Source organism: Lactuca serriola, chromosome 1 (assembly GCF_051521515.1).
Source record: "Lactuca serriola cultivar US96UC23 chromosome 1, Lser_US96UC23_V15, whole genome shotgun sequence".
NCBI lineage: Eukaryota > Viridiplantae > Streptophyta > Magnoliopsida > Asterales > Asteraceae > Lactuca > Lactuca serriola.
The window spans coordinates 30,068,849-30,080,473 of NC_136408.1; the positions used below are offsets into that span (position 1 = coordinate 30,068,849).

At 31.4% G+C, this 11,625-nt stretch overlaps 1 long non-coding RNA gene across 2 annotated transcripts; it reads right to left on the reverse strand.

Moving 5' to 3' along the window:
- Positions 1-2,146: 2,146 nt before the first annotated feature.
- On the reverse strand, positions 2,147-4,922 carry LOC145067894 (uncharacterized). Of its 2 annotated transcripts, none has more exons than XR_013688902.1 (3): positions 4,180-4,922; positions 3,212-3,325; positions 2,147-2,300 (listed from the first exon to the last, which is right to left on the reverse strand). It is a non-coding gene; the product is annotated as an uncharacterized LOC145067894 (long non-coding RNA). The 2 variants fall into 2 exon arrangements; XR_013688901.1 differs by having other exon boundaries at positions 3,212-3,303; positions 4,180-4,921.
- Positions 4,923-11,625: the final 6,703 nt, after the last annotated feature.

The window sequence follows — 11,625 nt, forward strand, 5'->3', positions numbered from 1 at the left end:
GACTTAATCAGGAATTTGCTATCAAAGATCGTGTGTAGTTAAATTAAGTTTTGGATCTTGAAGTTGCTTATACAGATGGAGGTTTGTTTCTTAACCAATAGAAATATGCTTATGATACTTTAGATAGAGCGAGTTTAGTTTATTCCAAATCGGTACATACTCTGCTTGCCCCTCATGAAACGTTTACTTCTACCCGTACTCCGTTTCATGATCCTACATTATATCGGTCACTAGTGGGTGCTCTTCAGTATCTCACAAACACTCGCCCAATATCTCTTATGTTGTGAATCAATTTAGTCAATTCCTTCAAGCACCTATAGATACACATTTTTAGTGTGTTAAGCGTATTCTTTGGTATGTTAAAGGTACTCTTGCTTTTGCTCTTATTTTTCAGAAGTTGCCTAATATCTCTATTCTTGGTTATTTTGACGCGGATTGGGCCCGCTGTATTGAGACCACGCGGTCTACTTATGGGTATTCAATTTTTCTTGGAGGTAACTTGGTTTCTCGGAGTACCAAGAAGCAACCCACCATCTATCGTTACAGCTGTGAATCTGAATATCGAGCTATGGCCAACATTGTTGCTGAGATCATTTGGATTACACAGTTAATAACAGAACTTCATGCATTACCTCCTAATCGGCCTACTTTGTTATGTGACATCCATAGTGCTCCTTTCTTGACTCAAAATCTTGTTTCTCATAAACGAGCAAAACATATTGACTTGGATTATCATTTTATTCAGGAATTTGTAACTCTAGGAAAGTTATATACTAAATTTGTTTCTACCAAGCTTCAGATGGAAAACGTCTTCACAAAGAGTCTTCCTCAACGGCAATTTAAATATTTCCGTTTTATGCTACGTCTTGGACCTGCACCTTTTCTCTTAAGGGGGATGTTAGAGTAAATAAATAGTTTATCCTACGTTTTGTATTTATTTACTTCTTGATGTACTTTGTGGTAATATTTCTATATATATATATATATATATATATATATATATATATATATATATATATATAGTGCTAGTTTATAATGTAGATGTACAACTATTGTGTGGACGTATGGACAGTGCTATTCTATGAGAATTAATAAGAGAATAGATTGTTCAATAATGTGAATACGTTTAACCTCACACAACTATCGTCATTTTCATGCATTCTCACTAATTCTTATTCATTTTTGTTCGCACACATCGTTTTTCACTGATTTTCATTCTTACAGAATATGACTCAATAAACATTCTGACAGAATAAAAATAAAAAAAAAAATCTATAATAACCTTATAGATGATTTTATTAATAAGAATATGTGATGATAACAATAATTATATAAGATTGAACGTATTCACATCATCAAACAACATATTTTCTTTTTTATTCTCACATAATAGTAGTGTCCACATGTCCGCATAATAGATGTCAATCCACATTTGAACCTATATATATATATATATATATATATATATATATATATATATATATATATATATATATATATGGGTGAGATCCGTTGATAATTCATAGTTTACCGATGACCTGAGAACTAAAGGTGTAACGTAAGATCAAAATTAACCCATTAAGGGCATGATCATCATTTTATCGATCTCATTTAATGTTTAATTTTTTTATTATTGAAAATATAAATAAAAAGTTCTAAAAATTAACAAAATTAATCAAATTTCGATTATTTTTTTTTATATTTCGATTTAAAAAATAAGAGATTTTCTAATTTTCTTCAGAAAAAATGAATTTTTTAAAAAAATTGAAAAAATATATATTTAAAAAAACTACAATTTTTTTTCAGAAAAACAACATTTTATTTTAAAATAAAATTTTTTCTAAAAAAGCAACTTTTTTTTCAAAAAAAAAAACTACAATTTTTTCGAAAAACACTGCAATTTTTATATAAAAAACTACAATTTTTTTTTACGAAAACTACAATTTTTTTAAAAGTAAAGTTTTAAAAATTAGTAAATTAAAAAAAAAAAAAAAAAAAAAAAAACCTCTAATTTTTTAACAAAAAAATCAAAGTTTTAGGTGCATATATGCATATTTTTTCAAATGCATATATGCATATTTCTTATACTATAAGATTCGTAAGTAAATCTTAAAAAATCTCATTTTTATTAATCAATCTATAAGCATAATACAACAAGTATTTTATTCGATACAAAATAAAATATAACAACAAAACTACAAAGATTCACAATGTTATCATTTCTTCAAATCAAAATTTTCATATTTTCTTCAATTTATCACTTTTCACCTCTTCAATATTTTCCACAAATTCTTCAAAATCTACAAGAAAATTTAAGAAAATGATTAATCTAAAAACACTCATAAAAATGCACATGTATATATCATGTAAGATTGACATGATATTATATCATGTAAGATTCACATGTGATTATATAATGTGATATTCATATGTGATTGTATTTTTTAAGATTTAAATGTGAAGTTCACAAGAAAAAAATTAAAAAGTAATTAACGAAGAACACTTATAAAAATGCATGTGTGCATATAGACGTAACTCATATGTGATTCACTTGTGATTTACATGTGAATCACATATAATTCATATGTTATTCACTTGTGAATTACATGTAAATGATATGTATTTCACTTGCGATTTACATGTGATTAATATGTGAATTACATATAAATCATATGTGGCTCATTTATAAATCACATGTAATTCATATATGATTCACTTGTAATTTACATGTGAATCACAAATAAATCATATGTGATTTACATGTGAATCACATGTAATTCATATGTGAATTGCATGTTATTTACATGTGAATCACATGTAATTCATATGTAATTCACTTGTGATTTACATGGGAATCACATGTAATTCATAAGTGATTCTCTTGTGATTTACATGTGAATCATATGTGAATTACTTTTAATTCGTATGTGATTCACGTGTGATTTACATGTGAATCATGTGTAATTTATATGTGAATTACATGTGAATCACATGTAATTCATATGTGAATCACATGTAATTCATATGTGATTCACTTGTGATTTACATGTGAATTACATGTAATTTATATGTGAATTACATGTGAATCACATGTAAGTCATATGTGATTTACATGTGAATCACATGTAATTCATATGTGAATCACATGTAATTCATATGTCATTCACTTGTGATTGTTTTTTTATACCATTTACATCACAAAAATCTTTACCGCATAAAACTAAATATGACAGGTTAGGATCAGCAGCAATAAGTCCATCTTCTGCATCATTTCCAAGACTAATGACATCCAGACCACTCAACCTGAAAAAGGTCAAAAGATTATCTAACAAGAGTTAGTACTTAATAGATCTACGTTCTTCACAATATCACACAGAATTCAGAACCATATTATCCAATCATAACAACTAACTAACCAGATCATACCAATAAAAACTTATGTATGTCCACTATGAGAACCAGATTAACGAGTGCACTATAATTTTATACGAATCAAATATGTATTAGTATATTTATGATTCACATTAAATTCATCACTGCCAACACATAAATAATAGAGATCCATTTAGAAAAATAGGACCTATTCTTTTTCAAACTCAAAATTAAAGAGCCAATAACAGATGTTGAATTTGTTGAAAACTTGCATTCTTCCAACAAACGGAGTAGCAATTGATGGTTTGAAACTGTTGTTCCATAAAAGCATAGTTGATTTAATATACATAAGAGTTTCCATGTGAAAAATTCATAACAAAAGTTCTTTGAAGTGTAAACTATTATTTTTCAAACTCAAAAATAAAGCACCAATATTTTCTAGCATTAATATTTTTGTTTAGAAATCGCGTTATATTGGTCTACACAAAGTTTCAAATATATCGATTACTATTGGTATAAAAAAATAAGGATCCTTCTAAGGCCATCAAAATGGACTAATTTATATAAAAAATACATTAAAATGGACAATTTTTATACATGTGAATCTTGAAATTTTGTTTCTAGTGTTAAAAAAGATAAGGAAATTGGTATAAAAGAATATAAGTGATTCATCTGTACATGCATTGTTTCATCATCAAACTGATAGTAGTATTACCTTATCTAAAACCCACATCACACACAAATACACACACTGAGTGTGTGACATAAATGAATTATGCAAATATGGTTTTTGTTTTAGGTAGTTACCTGTGAGATTTGAGAATGAGGAAAAGCAAAGGAATTGGAGAGATAGTTGAAGTAGAAGGAGGTGGTCGAATCGTTAGATCACTCAGAAGAAAAGATCGCCATAGCAAAGTCTGCACATCAAAGGGTCTGAGGGATCGGCGTGTTCATTTATTAGCCAACACAGTGATACAGTTTTATGACGTTCAAGATAGGCTTGGGTGTGATCGACCCAGTAAAGCCATTGATTGGATGATGAAGGAAGTGAAACCTGTCACGCTCGAGAATTATCACCATGAGCATGAGTTGCTTACATCTGTTGTCGATATCTCTGAAGCATTTCAACGAACAGGTGGTGAGCGGAACAAGGAGATCTCCACTCTCGCGAAAATTAGTGGTTTTGATGACTACCCAATGGGGCTAATCGATTCAATAAACAAAACCCAGGAAAATCGATCGAAGAAGAAGAAGCTACAACCCCGATGGATTTCACGTGGAATCCGAGCTACGATTTGGGAGATGGCTTTGTGTTTGTTGATAGGGAACCCCTTCAGTCCAGTTATCCTACACTCATCCATACATTCAACAATGTGTTTGTAGATGATGAATAGTTTTTAGGATTTAATTTTCAACAGGAAAATCATCTTCAAGAGGAGGAAAATTGAAACCTTGGAGTAGGAGATGAGGCGGAGATCAATCGTCATTGGTCGTGTAGGGTATATACAGAGCTTGTCCGTCCGCCGAAGGTACATAATCAGAAATCGGAAATGCTATTGTGACATGAAAAATGGTCCTAATCAGTTTATTCCATGGCTACATTTTCTAGATCCCTAAAATACCCCTAATATCATCTTATTAATGTACCCTCGTCCCTTTATTTTTCCACTTATTTACAAAAATGCCACAATGCATCTTGGTCATCCCATTTTTTAATCTAACGTTCCACTTTTAGTTCTCGGGTTCTCGTAAAACTATGAGTTTTCAAATGATCCATCCGATACACACACACACACACACACACACACTAGATGTGCTCCTGCGCAAAGCGGCGGTGATCAATCGCTTTCTTTGACAAATAATTTTTAGGGGAAATAATAAATAGATATTATTATTGGTTATTATGTAATAAAAACTTATCAGCTTTAAATAAAATATTTACGTTCATACCTTATGTTTATATTAATGTTTATACTATTGATGTAAATTAATTAATATTGGTGTTTAGTTTAAGAAATGTAAATTAATTTATAAATATGAATTTAATACTTTAAAATTTTTATTTTTCTCCAAATTGAATTTCTTAATTACTTTCCTTAATTCAAGTTTTCAAACTTTTGGCAAGTATTAATGAATTATTTATGCATAATTAATTTGTATAAAAAAATTTATAATTTATATATCTTAAAATTCAAGATATGACTATAATATATATATATATATATATATATATATATATATATATATATATATATATATATATATATATATATATATATATATATATATATCATCCCACCTAATTGGTGGTGAGAATATTTAGGCTCATAGATAAGTTTTGTATATATTACAGCTATATGCATCCATGTTCACCATATGCATCCATATTCATCATTATATGGATTGGGTCCATGTTTTCCCAAAAACCCTTATAGAATTATGATAACAATTTCATCTCTATGAAGAAAGTAATATATGTTTTCCTAGCGTAATTCCTTTCATTCTTTAGAGGCTTTTTTTTGTTCTTATTCTCCTTTATCAAAAAAAGGACCTCCAACGTAGGACATAATAACAAAGCAAGTACAAGCATTGATATTAACAAAAATGTGTTCAATGAAACCCCATGGCTCAATTCACGACACGTGGTGAAAACTACTAAACTAGCCTTTGTACGATTGGGGCAAGTAGAGTTTCTAGTGGATTGACAATACACAGAGATAAAAAAAATAAAAAGTAAATAAAAAATTAAAATAAATAAAACACAAATGACGATATATTGCTACAATATTCCTATAACTAGTAATTATGATTTAGATTTTAATTTGTAAAATTATGACTTTAATTATTTTATCACTTAGACTACTCTACTACTATTATTAGTAACGCAATATTGAATTATTGTGTATAGGTTTATAATTTACATATATTATAGATACATATAAATTTTGGAATAGAAAATAAATAGTAATATTTTGGTGTTTTAAACTTTGGCCACATTAATTTTTCATATTAACAGTTTTGGTCCCTTATATATTAAAAGTGCAAAACTTTTGATGGTTAAGAGTTTGGCCACAAATCTTTATGATATTGGTAGTTTTGGCCTTCATCAATTAAAAACTTTTGATTTTTAAGACTTATTACTTATATAATTTCACCGCTTCTAAGCTCCAATGATTTTAGTTCAGTTATGTAACACTTGATACTCTTCTTCAACACCACTGATTTAAACCCTTATCTCACCTTCCACCGACAACCGATTCCCTTTCTTCATCTTCTTTCCCCACTCATCCAAAATATTTTTTGGCCTCCTTTATTTTTTCACTGTCATTTTCAGATCGACTCATATGGTATATTCAAGGAATAGTTACAATCGATTTGTGAAACATCATCGCCCATTCTCCACCGCCTCCTTCATCCAATTTGCATTGTCATCGGTTTATGCTTCATCAGCCGTTTTCGTCTTTAATATACCACCAATGCCATCGATTTTAGCTTCATCTTCGTAGAGCCCATCGATTTCCATATATGAGGCCTTCGAATTCAACAAGAAAGTGATGGAGTATCAAGTTTCCACCACCATTTACACATCCTTTATCGGCTGTAACAACAAATTGAAGACATCAGGATGTTCCGATGGAATTGCAAGTATAATCGTACTCTTCGTTACATTTGTTTCTTTTCCAATTCTTCAACTTTTTACTAATCGATTTCTTCTACAATTTGTGTAGATTTGATTTATAAATTGGTTTCAACTAGCTTTGATTTCGAATATTTTTCTCTCTTTCTCCAATACAGGTACAGTAAGTGATTTCAACACAAAGATTGACCTAAAAATGGGAATACTTTATATGGAATATTAGATGCAAAGAGAAATTATCTATTGAACTCAAATCTGATACTTATCCTATAATGAAGAAATGAATATACATGACCAAAGGTATTTTCAAGTTTACAGTCTTTTAATTGATTCAAAAAGTCAAATTGTTCTTTTTTTTGGTGTAAATTACATTTTTGGTCCCGATTCTAGCCGATCTTTGCAATTTTGGTCCAAAAACAATTCTTGCAATTTCGATCCTTATTTGACTTTTTTTTAACTTTTTTGGGTCCCTATTCTATTCTAGAGTATATTACATGTTTGGTCATTACATATACTTGGATTTTGCAATTTCTGTCCTAAAAAGATTCTCTTCCAATATTGGTCCTAAAAAGATTTCTTTTGGAATTTTGGTCCTTATTTGAGTTTTTATAACGTTTTTGGTCTCTATTTTAATCAGAGTAAGTTACATTTTTAGTCCATCGGTATAGCTATTTTTTGCAAGTTTCGTCCAAAAAGGATTTCTCTTTCAATTTAGATCCTTATTTGAGCTCTTTTTGAGTTGATGTAATGTTTTTGGTCCCTGTTCCATACTATGACTTCATATTCGAGACCAAGTTTGCAATAATCATCTATTTTGACCAAAAGTTGTCATTTTACTTGTAACATCTTATTCTTCAAGGTATTTACCCTTTTCCCCTTAGTATATGATTATTTGCAAAGTGGCCCTTTATGGTATTTTCATATTTTGGGGGCAGCATGGGTACGCTGGGCGTACCTGGTATCGCACGAGCACATTAGGCGTACACTAGTATGCAGGTCGTACATAGCTTGGACTAAAACCTAATATTTATGGTTTGTATAATATCTAAACACCCTTATAGCCCTAAAACCCTTCCTCTTATCATCCTCCATACCTCATATTGAACCCCTTGCAAACCCTAACCCATTTTGATCATTTTTGAGCTTTTGATTAAGTTGTAGGTATTCTTGTTTGTGAAGGAAGATCACCAAAGAAGTGGTTTTCCTTTCATGTCCTTGGATACATCAGTTTTCTCTTCATTATGTACCATTTGAAGGTATAAAGCTCCAACCTTGAATCATGTTTCTCTAGATCTTGATTAAACTTAGATTTTTATCCCTTTTTGTCCCAAACCCTAGGTATTTGTGAGTATGAGGTACTCTAAAGCCTTTAAGCTCTCCTTTCAGTCATTTTAGGGTATTTTAAGTCATAAAAATGCAAGCTTGGATCTTCGTTTTTCCCCATGCAAGAGTTATAGTGTGGCAAATAATTCAATAAGTTAGGTTTTTAGTGTTGGGCTCTTTGTAGCCATGAAAAGCCATAAAGATTGCAACTTTATGGCCTTAGAGGTTTTAATAAGCTCAGATTTGAAGTTTGGACGTAAGGTCTCAAGGCATTAAGACCTTAATGAGATTTTTGACCTTGGGTGTGTATGTCGGGTGTAAAAGCTTGTACGCTCCATGTACTACAGCTCGACCCCGATGTCCCTCTTGCATCAGTTGTTGTGCACGAGGCGTATAAGGTGTTATGCGGGGCGTACGACCCGGTTCTAGCTTTTGGTCCATTCTTTTGGGCCTTGGACCATTAGGTGTTGGGCTTTTTAGGTTGATCTGAATGGTAAGGGCAAAATGACATTTTTGCCTCTAATTAGGATATTGGGATTTTTGGACCATTTATTATGGGTTAAAAACCTCGATTATTGACTAGGGTTATTTTGGAATTTAATTAGTGTGGGGAGCCATGTTAGCTTCAACTCGAGGGTGTGGCTCAATTATTTTCTTTTGGAGGTGGGTCTGCTGACTAGATCCATGGGTCAAAGGCACCAATGTCGGCCTAATACTTTGTTGTCTAGAATGTTAATTGTGATGGGATTTAGGTAAAGCAAATAAACTTAAAACCATTAAGTTCACATGCAACCTAAAGGATCTATGTTTTCACTATTTAACCTATAACTATGAACATCAAATAGGAAACCCTAGATGGTGTATGCTATTTTCGAAAATACCAAAAGTAGGTTTAGAATTACATACCTTATTGTTATTGTCGTAAATAAAAATGATTCTTCAAATGTAGATCTCTTGAAAGCTGGCACCACAAATGTTGTGCCTCTAATGTAATCACACCCAAGCTAGCAAGAGGATGAATTGAAGGAAGAGAAAGGAGGTATAAAATCCGGCTATCCCTTTGGAATAATGAGTGGCCGAAAAATCAAGGCCTTAGGGTCCTTTATAGAGTGGTACATGTGTTGGGTTTTAGTATACTACAACATCCTATGGTGCACATACAACCCTAAATGCATTGGATCTATGTTTTCTTTAATTATACATGTAATGGTGTTTCCAAAGCATTAAGCCTATTACTAGCATGCAATTGACATAAACAATAAATAATAGTAGTTAGGATGACATACCTTTTATGTAGCTTGAAACCTTGTTATATTCGGCATAAAGAGCTTAGCACCAATAGTGTGGATGCCTCAAATGGAATCACAACACACCATGGACAAAGGTAGCTCTTGAGAGAGAATATCCATGCACCAAAAACACCTCCATAAACTCCAAGAACTAGTGTAGGCGTTTTTTTAGCTATAGAGCACATATTTATATGTAGGATTCCAAGGGTCATGAGTATAAACCAAATCCATACCCACGGGTTTTATGATCCATGGTTCATGTGGCCCAACACTTTATGTATCCATACATAAACTTAGTCCAACATGGATCATAAGCCCAACACATATAAATACAACTAATTATCATAATTAGTCCCCATAGATTTAATTAGTCTTTTTTTTTATCACTAAATTAATTCCAAACTAATTCTTAATCAATACTAATTAAATCATATGATTTCATATTAATATATTATAAATTATAATATATTAATAAATTTAACCTCTTCTCTCAAAAGTCCATCCTAACAATTTGTCCCGATGATATGCAACCCAAATGGACCATGCTACTCTCGGGTCAAGTACATACCAATTATAGTTATGGGCTTAGACACCTAATCCAACAGTCTCCCACTTGGATAAGTCTAATAAATAGTATTGCAAGTATGACTCCAAAAACCAGCTAGCAATCATAGCTCTTAAAGTCGTTGTCGAACTCTCACCTAGTCAATGACATGTCCATTAGATAAGGGATCAAATATTCCTCCATTCTAGATATCATATGGACTGAGACATAGGTTATAATCATTCTCTATGTCCATCTGTTGTTTCCCGATTTATGATTTATGACGACCGACTAATTGAACAAATCAAATCAGTCCAGGCCCGGCCGAGCACTTAGGGTTGTCATCACTAAATCATCGAGGGGCCCACAAATATCGCTTTTATCCTTACAAGGGTAAAAGGAATGGATAAACTTCGACTCATATGCTTGCTCTATCTACTAATCAAATCACACACAACAATGAATTTTATAACACCATGTTACTGGTGCGTTTTCACATTATCAATGTGCAACCGACTTGTAGACTACAACTCATATCTCTCCGTTTGAAGAATATAAGATATTATCATCTCATGATCACTCATGATAAAATCTATGAAATGATTCAAATGAGTGTGGGTTTAATCCAATACTCGAATCTTATTCCAAGAGCACTCATGAATACTGCAGTTATGTCTAAAACACCTATACAAACTACAGACCCATTCATGACAATGTTGCCTCAATACCTACTTCCAAAGTATGATCGACTGTGGACGGTTTGAATAAGCTAGTTATTCAGGAAGTCAAAACATGCAAAGTGAAACACAAGAATAATACTAATCCTATATGGCCCCAAAACTTTTGAGTGTAAATAAAACGCCTTTTATTTAATCACCATATTGATTACACATTATTCAGTGTATAGTGTTTCGAATGATCAACTTAATACTTGAATTAAAACAATGGTTGTCACATGCTCCAAGCATGCACACTATGTTTGCCTATGGTCCTTTCTTTGTGGAATAGATCAATTGACAACATTTCAATGATGCTCATTTCACAATACCAAATCCTTATGATAAATGTAAGAATTCCAAATGCTTATGGTAAATTATGACACTACCACAAACGAAAGAATCAAATCCATTTTCCAATATTGCTATCAATGGAATCATATAAACTACAATTTTTCACAAATGTCATTGTAAGGAAACTTAAAATAAAAAACTTTTATTTTATTTAAAAATTTGTGGAAAAACTTTTCCTTACAATGTAATTACAAATGAAAAACATGTTATCTATTCCTAAGCAATCTATCATGACTCTTAAGCAGCGGCTCAAAATTCTGATCATCGAACCATGTGATCGAAATCCATCTCTTCGCGATCAAAATCAGCTTACTCTTCCTTTAAGCTTCCTTTCTTTTTTTTCTTCGATTCTACAAAACATAAAAATGCGACCTAGTCACATCATGTAAT